The sequence below is a fragment of the Desmodus rotundus genome, chromosome X (assembly GCF_022682495.2).
Source record: "Desmodus rotundus isolate HL8 chromosome X, HLdesRot8A.1, whole genome shotgun sequence".
NCBI lineage: Eukaryota > Metazoa > Chordata > Mammalia > Chiroptera > Phyllostomidae > Desmodus > Desmodus rotundus.
Window position 1 is genome coordinate 13,269,785 of NC_071400.1, and position 16,945 is coordinate 13,286,729.

A 16,945-nucleotide genomic window follows, 5' to 3' on the forward strand; every position below is an offset into this window, starting at 1 on the left:
ATTTAGCCACCACGCATTTGAATGTGTTCCCGTTTTGTTTTTTTTATAGTTGATTTCTACTTTTATAACATTGTGGTCAGAGAAGATGCTTGATATGATTTCAATGTCTTGAATTTGTTAACACTTATTCTGTGTCCTAATGCGTGGTCTCTCTTTGTGAATATTCTTTGTGCACTTGAGAAGAATGTGTGTTCTTCTGCTTTGGGATAAAAAGTTATGTTATTATCAATTAAATCCATCTGATCTAGTGTGTCATTTAAGGTCACTGTTGCTGTGTTGATTTTTTGTCTGGAAGATCTATCTTTTGATGACAGTGGGATGTTAAAATCCCCAACTATGACTGTATTGCCATCGATCTCTTCCTTAATGTCCACCAAGATTTTCTTTATATATTTAGGTGCTCCTATGTTGGGTGCATAAATGTTTACGGGGGTTATATCCTGTTGTTGGATTGATCCCTTTACTATTATGTAGCGTCCTTCTTTGTCTCTCGTTATGGCTTTTGTTTTGAAGTCTATTTTATCTGATGTAAGTATTGCTACCTCATCTCTTTTTGTTTGTGTCCATTTGCATTGAATATTTTTCCATCCCTTCCCTTTCAACCTCTGTGTATCTTTTGTTCTGCAGTGGGTCTCTTGTAGGCAGCACATATATGGGTCATTATTTTCTTATCCATTCAGCTACCCTATGTCTTTTGATTGGGGCATTTGTACATTTCAGGTTATTATTGATAGGTACTTATTTATTGTCATTTTATCTTTTATATCTATGTTCTTCTCTCTCTCAACTTTTCTTTCTTTCTTTCTTCTTTCTTTTCCTTTCTCTCTCTCTCTCCCCCCCTCCCCCTGCCCCTTTCTTTCTTCTAAAGTAGGCCCTTTAACATTTCATCCAATACTGGTTTGGTTTTAACTGAACTCCTTTAGCTTTTTTGGGGGGGCGGGGGGTCTGGAAAGCTCTTTATTTGCCTTCAATTTTAAAGTATGGCTTTACTAGATAGAGTAGTCTTGGGTATACATCCTTGATTTTCATCATTTTGAATATTTCATGCCAATCCTTCTGGCCTGCAGTGTTTCTGTTGAGAAATTAGCTGACAGCCTTATGTGACCTCCCTTGTAGGTAATTGTTTCTTTCTTGCTGCTTTTTAAGGGTTTCTCTTTGTCTTTAAACTGTGGCATTTCAATTATGATGTGTGTTAGTGTGGTCCTCTTTGGGTCCATCTTGATTGGGACTCTCTGTGTTTCCTGAACTTGTGTGTCTATTTCCTTCACCAGGTCAGGGAAGGTTTTATCCATTATTTTTTCAAACAGGTCCTCTATCCCTTGACTACTCTTTTCTCTTTCCGGTACCCTTATGATCCAGGTGTTGTTATGCTTGATGTTGTCCCAGAGATCCCTTAGACTTTCTCATTTTTTTAAATTCTTTTTTCTTTTTGATTCTCTGCTTGTCTGCTGACTGTTATCTTGTCCTCCAAATTGTTGATTCAATTCTCTGCATAATATAACCTGCTGTTGATTCTTTCTAGTGAAGTCTTCATTTCAGATATTGCATTCTTCATTTCTGACTGTTTTTTTATGGTTTCTTTTTCCTTTTTAGTGCCTACTATCTCTTTGTTTAAGTTCTCACTGAGATCATCCATTCTTTCCCTAAAGTTCTTGAGCATCCTTATAACCATTGTTTTAAACTCTGCATCTCATGTGTTGGTTGCTTGTATTTCATTTAAATCTTTCTCTGGGGATTTAACTTATTCTTTCATTTGGGGCATGTTTATTTATCCCTATTTTGTGTCTCAGTGTATTAGGTAGATGTGCTTTGACTTCCAAACTTGATGGCTTCATGATGAAGGTGTCTTGTTGGGCTCAGTGGTACAGTCTTCCAGATTACCTGACCTCCATGCTCCAGGAATATTTCTTGTTGGCTATAGGTACCATTCTTTTGTAGTTGAGTCTTCAATGCCATTGGCCTTTATGTAGGTATAGTTAACCCTTCAGGCTGGCTGACTATGAGAGTAAACCTTGATCACTGTATATGAGATGCTGTGCAGGAGTTGTTCCCAGCAGGGTCTGGTGCCTGCTAGAGTCCCCTTTGGGTGTGTTGCTTGTGTGGCTAGTTAGGTTGAGCTCCTATGTGTTCTAAAGCCCACTACTGATTGTGATTATTCTGGTTCCACTTGGGTGGGTTCAGGCACAGGTCAATGTCAGACATTGCACGTAGCTGGCCTTGGGCTACCTGTAACCTATGATTTTAACACCTCAAGTGAAGCACATTTTCAAAAGAGGAAGTAATCCTGAAATATAAGAAACCACTGGGAAATGTAGCATCATTTGTAAATTCATTGTTACTTTAGTGACATTCTGTTACTTGTACCCCATTATGCCAAGAACAAAGCACCAAACTATGACACAACTCTCTCAGCTGGCATAGTTAGTCATAGTTTATAACTGTTGATTATTTCCATGAAATTCATTTTTGCTCATTCTTCTTATTGGATAGGCGGAGGGCCTACTAGACAGAAATACAAATTTGGGCTATGTCTGCTTTTGTTAAGGAATATAGTTAAGGAAATGACATTTCAGATTCCAGAGGATTTGGTAGAAGGAAAAACAATATGTAAGACCAAAAATATAGATTGGCTATGTGTGGGGGACTAGAAGTAGCACTGGGCTTTCATCCCAGCTTTATTCTTCTCCTGATGTGTGTGTGATCTCTGAGTCTTAGTTTTCTCATTTATGAAGTAAGGTTTGCAATAGATGATCTCTGAAGGAAGTGCCTTTGCAACGCTGGCAGCTGATATTTCTGTGAACTGCTTTATTTTAGTGTGCAAAGATACAGGTAGTTTAGAAACAATTGGTTATTATCCCTGGCTAATTGTGCAGTTACATATGAAAAAAGCTTCAGGAGACTGAGTAACTTTTCATTTCCATTTTTTCATATTCTTAGGGATGATTTGGCTCATAACCCACAAAGACATTATGAAAATGACCCTATTCATTTTATCTATGCCATGCACTTTTAAATAATGATTACTTTCTACTGTTTCATTGCGTAGCTAGAAGATGTACTTTCAATTGCATGTTAACTCCTTCCGCCATGTAACAATTTTCTCTGTAACATTCTTGAACTATATTATGTGTACTTATGGAATAATAAAATTTTCACATATTACTTTTCTCACATAACTGTTTTAAATATGCTTCTTTCAATGGAAATTCTTCCACAAAGATTTTTTTTAATGAGCCAAATGCAATTCTTATTTTTAAATCTGCAAAAGCCATTTTATGGGATATATCTAGTTCATTCTCATTACCCAGGGTTTCAAAAGAAAGAGCATCATAATGGGGTAACTCCTGTGGCGTGAAGCACTAGGCAGTGAGGGACAAAAGATAAATTTCATCCTAATAGATACCACAAATGGAATGCTCTCGATCCTGTGTGTCTTTAGAAGGAGTGCTACATTTTGAAGGTTAAGAGCAAAATCAGTTTTGCAATTCAGTGATAGTTTAATTCATATTTCTTGGCTCTGATTTGATTCCTTTACAAGTTATACCAATAAGGCAGCTATAAGATAAAATGTGTTTCATCATTCACAGTCCCTCTATGTTAACAACTCTGAGATCTTTATCATTTGAGCTGATTTTGTCCTTTAGCAACTGGTCCCATGTGGATACTGGGACCACATGCATATTAGACATCCATAAACCAACTACTCCTATTTGTCAACTACTCCTATTTGTATACCATATTGTATGGTATTTACAAAGCACTTTTGTATTTATCTCCTCAAATCTTTACAATGACCTTCTGAAATAGGCTGGACTAAGATTATCAATCCTCTTCAATTATATTTACTTTTACAAAGTTAACTCTGCATAGTATTTTACTTGCACAGAAAGTTGAATTTTAAATAATTTGTTAAATTCCTATTACATTAACGGCAAAACAGCCACACGTTAATCAATGTATATGTCCAATACCAGCATCTCAAATTAAACATGTAGAAAACTGAACTCACTGCCTTCCCAACCTCTCCATCTGCTACTTACCATCTACTTAACATAGACCAAAGGTAATCATTGTGGTTTGGGGTGTCACCTCATTTGTCACCATTTCCCTAATCTTTCAATCCAGAAACCCCTTTGTTTACCATGCCCTCCTGAATCAGATCGGTTGCCTGGCAACAATGGCTGTACATCCCACCCCCTCCTCCCCTGCCACCGCCATAGTTCTGTTGCAACAGCATTATACTTGGATTCCCAATCTCTAGCCTAGCTATTCTCCACTTTTCATGCTGCCAAAAACATTTTTTTCTTGAAACACAGCTTAGAATCTGCCACATCTCTCATTAAATACCCTCAGGGATGAGCAGTACAAATGAATGCTTTGAAATCCAATGTGTTTAAAGTCTTTCTCAATGATTCAAGTTGGGTGTGTATGAATCTGACGCGTGATTCTGTCCAGTATAATATGCTGACTTTTTGACCTTCAGATTGAGCAGGGAACATAAAATGGTGCCATCTAGTGACTACCAGTCACTACCTTGTTCTTCTTCTCTACTTGTCACTACCTCCATGAATGCCTCCCACTTAGGCTGTGGCTGAGGGCTCTCGATGGTAAAAGTTAGAACTCTTGCTCTAACCACAGTCTTCACCTTGGTCTCTCTTGCCCTGTCCTGCCAACTTCCTTAAACCAAGCATTAAAAACATCACCTGTATAATTTTGTTAACCAGTGTCACCCAATAAATTCAATTTAAAAAATAAATCCATAAAATAATAAATAAGTAAATAAAAACCCCAAATTGTTTTCATTTAGCTTAGTACAGAGGACAGTGTTCATTATGTTTATTTTTCACCACCTTTGTTAAGCCTCATGAGAATCTACCAGCATTGCTTCTTTAGAAATTGTGTGACATAGCGCACAAATATTGGCTCTCTGTTCACACAAACCTGGTTAGAAGTCCTAGATCCTCCACTGGTTGTCTAATTTGAGGGCACGTCATTTGACCTCTCTAGGGTTTTGTATCCTCCTCCGAACATAAAATATGTATACATTAGTATCTACTGACTGAGAAAATATGCAATGACAAAAATATTGTCCAGCCCCAGCTGCTGTGGCTCAGTGGATTGAGTGCTGGCCTGCAAACCAAAGGGTTGCTGGTTCGATTCCCAGTCAGAGCACATGCTTGGGTTGCGGGCCAGGTCCCCAGTGGGGGGCGTGCAAGAGGCAACCACACATTGATGTTTCTCTCTCTCTTTTTTTCTCCCTCCCTTCCCCTCTCTCTGAAGATAAATGAATAAAGCCTCTAAAAGAAAATGTTGTCCAGAATTAAAGAATGCTTAAATGCATTTACATGTTACTATATAATAGTGTGTGTATGTATGTGTGTATGTGTGATAGATATCATTTCTAGTTGATATTTTGTATACACATAAATTTGTGTTTCTTTGCCATAATTCTACGGTCACTTGAGATCCACAGACAAGTTGTTTCTGGGACAAAGGCTGGTAAGTGGCTTTCAATATCCATTCTCATCTTATTATATGATCAAATACCTTTTAGTTGGCTACATAGCTGCCTAAATAATAATTTTATTCCATTGTCTCTCATGCAACTATGAATGGCCATGTTACTGAGTTATGACCAATGGGATGTTAGCATAAATGGAATGTGCAACATCTGGGAATGTTAAAGGAAAAGTACGACCTCTTCTTCATTTATTATCCCTCTCCTGCTGGCTGCAGTACAGAAATTACGTCTGAAGCTGGAGCAGGCATTTTGGGTTATGAATTAGAAATCTATGTTGCTAAGGGGAGAGCAAAGATACTGTGATCCAGGAACACTGATTATTGTGGAACACCCATACCGGCCTGATCCACCAAGCATTTTAAGCCATTATTATTTTATGTTTTCTTTTACAACAACTGAACAATATTCTAATTAATACAGTTGGAAACCACCAAAACAATGTATTTAAAAGAGCCGTTCAGTGCTGGTGACCTCGTATGATTGCGTAGGTCAGTTCCTCCCTTTCTTGAGCTAACTACCCCTTGGGTTTGTCCTATTACACTTTAATAGTGCTGGGTTATGGACTTGTGGGCCTCTGCAAGACCGGAGAAATCTCCCTTCCCTTAGGAAGCACATCCTATGCTATGTTAGTTATTTTGACCTTCATAAACACTCATGCATAGCAGCTCTCTGAGAAGCCCTCTGAATTCTCTGAAGCTCTCACGTGCAGTACTTATTGTAAGAGGCACTTTTGATTATTACCTTCACTGAAAGTAATAGGCAGGCAGATTTGTGGTGCTGTTTCCATGAATATTCAAGATAGCATTGTGACTTCACGATGCTTCTTGTTATTCACAAGCTGATTAGATAGAATGTTGAAACCAAATGGAAAATGACACAATTTATTACCTTTACAGAGTATATTATGAAAATATTATAAACAATAAAAACTCTCCAGAATTAATAGAACATGAAGCACTGTTTTTTTCCTGGTGAAATTATAAGTGGAATTGGACCATATCTGGGTAGTAATGAAACATCCTGTTAGCTTTCAATTATACTCCTGAACAACACTTCTGTCTCTCTCTCTCTCTCTCATAGATATTGAAATTAGGGGTTTAAACCAGAAAATAATCCAATTGACTGGACATTAAATTAATTACATTATAATGATTATATTCTGACATTTCAATATGCACATGCAAATGTACTAAGGTATTTAGGAAGCCAAAACCATCACATTGAAATCTGAAAGTTTAATGGTTGCAAAGAGGCATATTGGCTGAGCTACAAACAATAAAATATCACCACATACCCTTGTTTTTATGTGATACATTATTCCCCCAACTTTACAATGTTAGTTTGAGGTATTTAACGCTATTAAGTGTTGCAATGAGATACTGTGAAACTTTGTTCTTTCTTTATTAGGATTGAGGATATTCGCCTACAGCCAAATACTTAAAGAACTCTGCGCTCAATGTTCTGCTCCTAACTGCAACAGTGCATCACCGTGGCACCTCCATTAGCGTGTTCAGTATTCCAGAGCTGCTGTGCCTGGCGACTGGAGAGCATCAGGAAGATAAACTCTATGAGAGCCATCTATTTATTCATATATGGAGCATATCTATTGACAACTTAAATGTTAATGAATAAATAAAGGACTCAGGCCTCATTCACAATTGATACAAGATGAATTATCTCCCTTTTCTCTCTCCAAATACAGAACTTGCATGCAAACTGAAGCAGGGTTCTTCCCTCAGTAAGCCAGTCATACTTTCAGCTTGCAGAGTCAGAAAAGCAATTCTCAAAGCATAGGTTTACTCTCAGAGATAAAGAGAGAGAAGTTTGTAAGAGAAATGGAATTTGGCTGTCACTTTAGAAAAATGCATGGATGATTACGTAGGCTGTGCCAAAAGAAACATGGACAAGCAAACAAAGGATAGCCAAAGACACTGAAATTGAGAACAGGCTGACAGTGACCAGAGGGGAGAAGGGAGGGGATAATGGGGGAAAAGGGTGAAGGGTTTGCAGGAACAACTATAAAGGACACGTGGACAATAACAAGAGTGGGGGTGGAAACAGGGGAGGGAGGTGGGGATGGCTGGGATGGGGGGAGGGGAGGGGGGAAAAGTAGAAAACTATACTTGAACAAAAATAAAAAATGTTAAAACAATAATAAATCATCTCCATAAAAAATAAATAAAAATAAATTGGAGGATTAATTAAAAAAATAAAAAGAAAGAAAGAAAAACAGACCCCGTTGCTGGTGAGTATGCTGGCTGTGAGCTATTGCCGTAGTTTTCAGGGCGGGTACTGACCAAGCCCATCCAACAGCATAAAGAGAATGCACGCTATGGAAAATATATTTAACCTTCAATATCTGAATGGCTATGGCTTATTACAAAACCCCTTTCAATGGCAGCCCTGTAATAACCATAAAGAGTTCTGCTCACATACGTGGTAGAAACTATTTCATGGCAATATGTTTTACTGACATGAACATATTTCTCTCTGTAGATTTTGGGGGTGGAGAAAACTGCTCTGCTGGAAAGTAGTAATGTAGACATGAACTATTACTGGAGGAAAGAAGTGATTAATCCACATTCTGCAACAGTTCCTCCGTAAGCTATAGTGTAAAAAGGACAGAGGCCTTAGCCTTCTTGATACAGTTGTAGTTGCTTGATTGTTATCTTTGGAGCTGAATCCCTACGTGTACTGATGCATTTGTGGGGGGAAAAAAACGTGATTATATATTTTATGAAATTATAAGGTAGTTTGGTCTGGATCTCGTACTGGTTCATGCTCTAGTTTTCTTCTTCTTTCTTTCTTTCTTTTTTGGTAAAAAAAAGTTGTAGGGAGGCCAGATTTCTCAGGGATATAGATTTTTGCCTAGTTAAAGGTCAGGTGCTGAACAATAGATTTAATTGGCGAGCCGCTGGGTCATTACATTGCCTGAAATAACGTTGTTGCGAATGTTCATTGGTGATCCAGTCTGGGACTCTGTGCTTAGGACTTGCATTAGCATCTGTGGAAAATACTAAGTTGAAGTTTGCCTTTGGGATGTCAAAAAATGTAGTCAGAGGGATGTATGCCACAAGGATAAAATATCTGTATGTGAAATTACTTGTGATTTAGGATCTACAAATGTCCCCTTCCTTTCCAAACCTTTTTCTGTGGCCTGAAATTCCATTATTAAGAGATTTCTTCTTCTTTTTTCTTCTTTGTTCAAAACTGTGGCAACCCTGGGGAGTGAGATGACCGAGGTCTGGAATACGGACCATCGTTCACACAGACTGGTCTGCACGGAGGGAGCACTGCTGTGCTTACATGGAGAATAGGAATGCAGAGGGTCCAGAGCAGGGGCGTCAAACTCACTTTCAGCAGGGGCCACATCAGCCTCGTGGTTGCCTTCAAAGGGCCAAAATAATTTTAGGAATGTATAAATGTAACTATTCCTTCACTGTTCAGGAGTTGAAATTACATTCTAGAGAAAAGTATTGAGAGAATGGGTAGAGAGGCCAAGGCCCAATTGTTCCTTCTTCAAAATATTGCTAAGGAAAGAACGTTTCAGTCCTATTTCACAGAATCCAAAGAAACTTGAGTGAAGCTCATAAAAGGAGAAGCACCGGACTTGGAATCCAGGGCCCCAGTCACAGCTGCGACACACACTGTATGCTCTACGACAAGTCAATGAACTCCTATGAGGAAACTGTGCTTCCTCATATAAAATATGGTAATTTCAGTTGATCCTCCTGAAGCTCTAACATTCTAAATTTTGTACTTTAGACGGCGAGAATTTGGTCCAGTATCCACTGAAGGGCATGACATCTAGCAAACTAATGAATTATGCTTCCATTTCAACTTCTATTTATCAAATTAATTGCTTATCCCATACAGTCTTCCTTGGTTATTGTTGAGGAAGACTTTTAAGTTACGGTTTTGTTTTGGAATTTCAGAAGGAATGCTACATTTTCAGGTACATCATAGTTGAAAGGGTATCCAGTTTTGATTTTGTCACTAAGTTCAAGAAATTCCACTTTACACTCCATATATCTGTCCTTCATAGGTGTATACAGAATATACAATGCAGTTGTATTTTAGCTTTTACATTTTTTCAGCCAAACCCAGGATTTAATAATTCTAGATGGATGTCATATAGTAATGATTTAAAAGAACAACTAGTAATCCCTAAAGTATTTTTGATGTAGCCATATTTTCTAGCTCCCTAAATTCTGTTCATAAATTTCATATGGGAATTTTATGGCCTCTGAAAGTGAGTATCCTCATGTTAGGTAATTTAAGTGTTCACATCATAGCATTTTGGTGACTTTTAGTCATGTCCCTGTGAGTCAACAAATTCAGACTGCTTACATGCTCCTACGTTCTTCCAATTTCCATGCCCAGAAAATTTTATATATAGAAACAGAGATGATAGAGATAGAGATAGAGACAGAGATAGAGACAGAGACAGAGATAGAGATAGAGATAGGGGCACGGAAAGGTAAAGGGATAGAGGTAGGGGTAGGGGTAGGGGTAGGGATACGCATAGAGATAGATAGAGAGAGAGAGAGACAGGCAGAGGGAAAAAGAAGAAGGCTCACATATGAAGAAACTTGAGAAACATTGGTCTTAATTTGGATGCATTTAATGCCATTTCACAAACATTTACTGAGCATGTACTATTTTTTCTTCCCCTGCTTATATAAGGTAAAGCGAGTTCTCTGCCTTCAGGGAGACCCCAGTGTATATTACAAAATCTAATTCTGTTCTCTTGTATATTCGTTTTAAAGGAGAAATTATTAGGTTTGAAAAGTTCCCCAATAAATCTATAGTCCCCTGGATATATACAACTTGGCATTTCTGCTAGACTCTTATGAGAATTAAAAAAAGAAAACAAACAGAGTTGATGCCACTCTCTGGAATCTTATGTAGCTGTCACTGGTGACAGTTCCACATAGAACCACATCTCGAGGAATCCCAGTTTTTCTTCCAGTGAGGATACGGAGTAAACTTTCAGGTAAAATTTAGAATGGACCAAGGCCTCACATCTTTCAGTCTTAAGGGAACCTTATACATTCATTCATTTTATTGGTACATATGTTTGATGTAACTTAAATCCTGATCATTTTGCCTTTAGTCGATGATGTTAACTACAACCAAGTTTTCTTTTTTTAATGTATTTTAATTTTTTAAATATATTTATTGATTATGCTATTACAGTTGTCCCATTTCCCCCCTTCACTCCACTCCATCCTGCCCACCCACTCCCTCCCACATTCCCCCCCTATAGTTCATGTCCATGGGTCATACATATAAGTTCTTTGGCTTCTACATTTCCTATACTCTTCTTTCCTTCCCCCTGTCTATTTTCTACCTACCATTTATGCTACTTGTTCTCTGTACCTTTTCCCCCTCTCTCCCCCTCCCACTCCCCTGTTGATAACCCTCCATGTGATCTCCATTTCTGTGGTTCTGTTCCTATTCTAGTTGTTTCCTTAGTTTGCTTTTGCTTTTGTTTTAGGTGTGGTTGTTAATAACTGGGAGCTTGCTGTCATTTTTACTGTTCATATTTTTCTTTACACTTGTTTATTATAGTGAACCAAGTTACCACTAATTCTCATATAAATACATTGTGTCAGATTTATAAATGAAACGTATTTGAATAATGGAAGGTTATACGTGTAGCATCTCTTGAAAAAGAGTTCTTCTAAAAACAACTAAGAAGCTGTATGAGACCACTGAAGAGAAATAGCTTTCAACACTATCAACCTGCAACCTCCTGAGGCATTTAGGGGGGAAGTCTCCCCTGTAATACAGGTACCATCTAATGTTCTTTCTGTTTCAGTCGGCTACCCTGAATTACTGATCTAAACCATCTTGAAGGACCTATCATAATGCTAAGGCTCCTGGCTTCACAAACCATTTATTTTATGATATGAGGACTCTAGGGAAATCTGACAGGCACTTCATTTTGTCTCTGATACTGAAGATGAACATACTGAAGCCATATGGTGGCATCTGGTCTATGAAAAACAAAAACAAATCGAAACAAAAAGAACCCAGTTTCATTGAAAATGTTTAAAAATCAATTTGGGGAGATTCCAAAATCTTGGGCTACAATTGTAACGTTGAAAGGGGTACTCCAAACTTCTTGGAAATTATTTTAACTTGAAAAACAGCTTAAAGCATACAGCACAAAAGAAAGAAAATATTCAACAAATGAACAGATTACTGGTTTCCAGGGTTTAAGGAAGTGGTAGAGAGAAAGGAAAGTGAATGTGGCTATAAAAGGGCAATACAAGAGATCCTTGTGGTAATAGAAACATTTTGTTACATGACTATGTCAATGTCAATATCCTGGTTTGTGATATTACATTATTTGTAGTGCTGCAAGACTTGACGATGCAGAAACTGGGTAAGGAGTCCATGTGATCTCTCTGTATTATTTTTTACAACTGCACATGTGTCTACAATTATCTTAAAATAAAAAGTTTAATTTGAAAAGAAACAAGCAACAGCCATGGCTGATTTGGCTCAGTGGATTGAGTGACAGCCTGCGAATCAGAGGGTCACTGGTTTGATTCCCAGTCTAGGGAACGTGCCTGGGTTGCAGGCCAGGTCCCCAGTAGGTGGCACTCGAGAGGCAACCACACATTGATGCTTCTAGTCCTCTCTTTCTCCCTCTCTTCCCCTCTCTAAAAATAAATAAGTTAAATTAAATTAAAAGCTAAAAAAACAAGCAACAGAAAGGGAAAAATATTTGCAAATCATGTATAAAGACCATCTGATCAAGGACTTGTATCTAGAATACAGAAAATCTTACAAGTTAGTAACAATCATTAAAATAGGCAGAAAAATTTGAATACACATTTCACCAAAGAAGATGTATGAAAGACTAATAACCCCACGAAAAGACACTCAACATCACTCGTTATTAGGAGAATGTAAATACAAATCACAATAGGAGACTTCTCCACACCCGCTAGGATAAGATGGCTGTAGTGATAGAGACAAAACACAGAACTTGCAGTTGAAGGACTGAAGTCTGATATTTGGATCTGCTTCTTGCTGTGTAACACAGCGAGTCACTTTGTCAAGTTGTCTCATCTTAAAAACAGGAGTAATAATTCCCAGTGAGTTTGTGAAGGTTATACTGAATGGCGTAGGTGGAAGCGTACAACGTCTCATCACAAAACAGACAAAATAGTTTTGTTCGACTCATATAGAGCACGAGGGCCATGACTGCAGCCACTGCTTGGACCTCCAGTTCGCGGACTCACACAGACTTCAGTACCTGAAGGCAACCCCGCTATTCTGGAACGAATATGGGCTTTGGAGTCAGACCGATTAGATCTCGAACGATGGCTGGGGCAATTCATGATTGTACTCGTATGACATTGTGACTTAGCCTCTCTAATTCTTATTTTCATTGTTTCCAGTGAGGATACTGTTATCCACTTACCTCAGAGAGTTATTGTAAAAATTAAAATAAGAATAATATTATTTCTTTTAAAAGCTGGTGCCTAATAGATAATGGAACATATATTTGCTGAAATGGACCTTTTTCTCAGTATTTTACAAAGACCACAGGAGGTTCAGCTGAGAAATGTGAAGCTACACTCTGAAATAGATTATGAAACATTAATGACTTTATCTCTGTATGTTAGAGTATATGTGCAATTATAGCTTGGTCTATAGAAAATCACAAAAAACAAAAACACAAAAGCATTACTAGCATGGCCTTTTTAAAATATTTATTTATTTTTAGAGAGAGGCAAAGTGAGGGAGAAAGAGAGGGAGAGAAACATCAATGTGTGGTTGCCTCTCGTGTGCCCTGTACTGAGGACCTGGCCTGCAACCCAGGCATGTGCCCTCACTGGGAATCAAACCTGCGACCCTTTGGTTTGCAGGCCGGCACTCAATCCACTGAGCCACACCAGCCAGGGCTAAGGTGGCCTTTTATTGTTACTGAACAATTCCTACTCATTAATGAAGAGAGGGTATAGACAGAGTGCTACTTGTCCCTACCCCAATTTCATTGTCCCATCATACTGAAAGCTACTGTGGCAGATGGACTAATAAAGGAAGAGAAAGTCACCTATGAAAAGGAGCCTTTTGACGGTCCTTCTTGTTCACTACCAAGCCAAGGTGTCCCTGTAATCTGTTCTCAAGAATATTTAACAGTCAGTGACCTTGTGTAATCCTGATTTATTACTTTGTCATTTTGAGCTGAACTCCAGTAACTTGCTACTCTTTATATATCTTCCCTTCCACTGTTTGCAGATTATAAATATGTCTAAATCTTTCTTCCTGGAAGAAATAAAACACAATACCAATGACTAAAGTTGTACTGAATTTGTTATGCAAGCCCTATGGCAGACACTTGCTAGTGAAAGAGAAAGTCAGAGCCAAGCACAATTTTATTGGACTTATTAATGTCAGGGTTGCCATGGCTTTAATTTGATTGTTATTTATTGAGCAGTCGAAATGTGTTAGGCGACATAAAGGACTCACCGAAAACATGATGTGGATATTCAAGATTTTTATACCCTAAAAAAGGAGGTCTATTAACTCAACTACAGAATGTATCCATTTCTGTAATCACTTGTGAAATCTTGATTGGAGAACTCATTTAGCTAGCCTTATACTTAGAGGTTATTTTTATATCTTTCTAGTTAAAAATTGAGTTGCTTCAAATAACATTTCGAGATACTGTAATGTGATAGTGCTCACATATATAAAATTATTTCTCTTCAATTCTAGCATAATTAACAAATATCTCATCAAGAGCAAAAAACTCAGCAGATTCAGAAGACCCTGAGCAAACGGAGTCCTCGGGGGATAAAACCATATTCATTTCAGATTGGTTTTGGGAAAGTGATCATATAAGGAAAAGGGATAACAAAGCAGATGCTCAGTGGGAAAGTGAAGCAGGAGGGGTAAATTTGAGGTTGGCAGGACAAAGAATTGAAGGTTATACTACAGGTTGATCCATAAGAATGTGAAAGATTGTCCATTTCCCTCTCTATCGATCCCTAGTGAGCGCCCATGGTGTTCTGGGTTTCCTGCAAAGCAGTGGGAGTATCATGATGGAGACAATATAGTTTTTGCCTTTGAAACATTTGCAGCCTAGCTATACAGACAGGGGAGTGCAATCATTCATTCATTCAACAAACACTTGAATGCTCTCTTTAGGCCAGACACTGCTTCTGGGGCTGGAGAGACAGGGTGAAGAAAAGAGACAAAAATTTCTTTCCTAGTGACTACATTACAATTGGGAATAGACTCATGACAAATGTGTGTGTGTGTGTGTGTTTGTGTGTGTGTGACAGAGTTAGAGTTTACTGGAACAACATTTTTAATATATGCAATATATTAAATACAGTATATATGCAATACAGATAATGGTTCTTTCGTAACCTTACACCAGAGGTGGCAAACACAAGGCCCGCGGGCCGAATCCGGCCCTCCACCTTGCTTTATCCGGCCCGGCACCCTATTTCTACCCGGCGGCAGTGCCAAGCTGTCAGTGAACTGTTAAGGAGTAGTTACATACATGTACACAGTCCTCAAGTTACATTCGGTCCTTTGAAGGCAACCGTGAGGCTGACATGGCCCCCAGTGAAAATGAGTTTGACGCCCCTGCCCTACACCTATAGTCAGATGGTGACCGATGCTGTGGAGAACAGAACTATAAAGCAAGGAGAGGGAGAGGGTGTTTCGGGTTGGATAGGAAGGTATGGGGAAACCTCATTAATAAAGTAACATTTCAGCAGAGGTCTTGGACATGAGGGAGTGAGCCATGTTGACATGGGGGTGGGGCGAGATGACATTCAAGATGAAATAGAAAGTTCAAAGACTTTAAAGGACGTGGGTGTCACGTATAGCATGCGGGTCTAGCACAGGGTCAGAGGGCCTGGCTGCGGCATTCTGCAGCATGATAAATGTCTCTAGATGCTACTATTTTTGAACCAATTAACTCCATGTACCTTTTCACCAGTACTGATTAATCCACTTTCTCGCTTTCCTTGGCCTGTACCCTCCCCTTCTTCCTCTGTCACCTTAGCACTTGGTCATATGACTTAACATCTCCTGGCTTGTGGCTTTGACTTTCTCCTGGTATTCTTTGGAATATACTTCTTGCTTGGTGTGTTTCCACAGGATATTTGGTTTAAGAGCCCTTCTTGGCCTCCAGCCCCAATCTGCCACCCACAAGCCTTGCTGGAGGGTCCTGGGCAATAATTGCCTCATGAGTTTATTGTGAGACCCAAAGGAGATCCTATATGAGTAAGCACTTTTTAAACTTTTCAGTGGTTTATGCTTGTAATGAAATCTTTAGTTCTAAGGTCATGAGTTCCCAAACAAAAAGATTACACCACCAGTAATGTCATTTTATGATACCAAAGACAGCAAAAGCACGAAACCGGGAAAAAACAGCTAGGCTGGAGCTGTCTCCGTCGGGGGCAAGATGAATCACCAGCAAGAAATAGAGTGGCCTTTGGAAGAGTCAGGGCAGCCGAGTTGGGCCCTCCCTATCAGTGTGGGAGAGAGTGCCGCATAACTCATCTTCCTCTCTGCTCCTCTATTCCAAACAATTTGCAGATTCCTTTTTATTTTTCCTTATGCCAGATGTTTTCCTTCTCCATTTTGTCCATGCCAGATTTTTCAGTCCTGTTTGCTCAGGACTTTGTATCTTTATATGTCTCCTCTTGTATCACTTTCTTGCTTTGTCTGTTTTATTATTCACTACTTCTTGCTCCTTAACCTTGATTGGATGTTGCTATGGTCCCTGGGGAAGTTGCTCTGAAAGCTTGCAGTACATGTCACATCATGCATCAACCTGGCCCCTTTGCGGGCTCTGAGACTATTGCTACAGTGAAGTGATTCATTGAGAGGGGAGCTGAGAAGCATAGTGAATAGAATGATGCATTAGGAGTCAGTTAGTAAGTCTGGATTCTACCACTAACATGATGGATTAACTTTGGCAAGTCTTTAGCCTCGTGTAGGTCTCAGTTTCCCTAATATATACAATAAAATTGCTAAACTGGATGACCGCTCAGAGTTCTGATGTGCTGAATGCTGAAAATGCTACATTAATGTGAAACAAAAAATAAATATTTTGGCAACAGAGGATGATAGGGCTGGAGCTAGTGACTGAGCCCTTCCTAGCATATTGATTGCATCCTGTTACAACCCTTACAGTTTCTAATAAATGCCTAAAAACACAGACTGGGGGCCCTGCCTACTCCCCAAAACTTTCCACTGTGCTCCATATTGAGTGTCTGCTCACCAAAAAATAACCGAATATATTATCAGCTGACACATTTTGAATATGTGCTCTTTATTTCTAAAAGATGGTATTGGCAGATTGCCTAGGATACGCCGGAAGAGGGTAAAGCAACACTGGAGAAAGCCGCTAGGGAGAGTTCTTACAGAAGGTAAGTG